The sequence below is a fragment of the Penaeus monodon genome, chromosome 22, assembly GCF_015228065.2.
Source record: "Penaeus monodon isolate SGIC_2016 chromosome 22, NSTDA_Pmon_1, whole genome shotgun sequence".
NCBI classification, from domain to species: domain Eukaryota; kingdom Metazoa; phylum Arthropoda; class Malacostraca; order Decapoda; family Penaeidae; genus Penaeus; species Penaeus monodon.
The window spans coordinates 8,057,407-8,057,695 of NC_051407.1; positions in this window are offsets into that span (position 1 = coordinate 8,057,407).

The following is a 289-nucleotide window of genomic DNA, read 5'->3' on the forward strand; positions in this document are numbered from 1 at the left end:
CAGAATGAAGCTTTTGGTAGGAGAGCCATAATTCTGTGTTAAATGTATCGAATTTCTATTTTCTTTAGCAGAGTTGTCTCGATTTCGTGTCATCCAAAATAATCGAAGTAACCCCAGTGCAAAATATTTCCGTTTTCTCTCATGGCATAGCAGATGCGTTATACTAAACTGATTAGTATACTGCTCTTCTTTTGTAGACTATATATTAAATACTTAAAAGCTTAAGTGTGTAACATAATAAACATTTACATTTATAATATATACAGTACTACATACACTCTCAACCCTC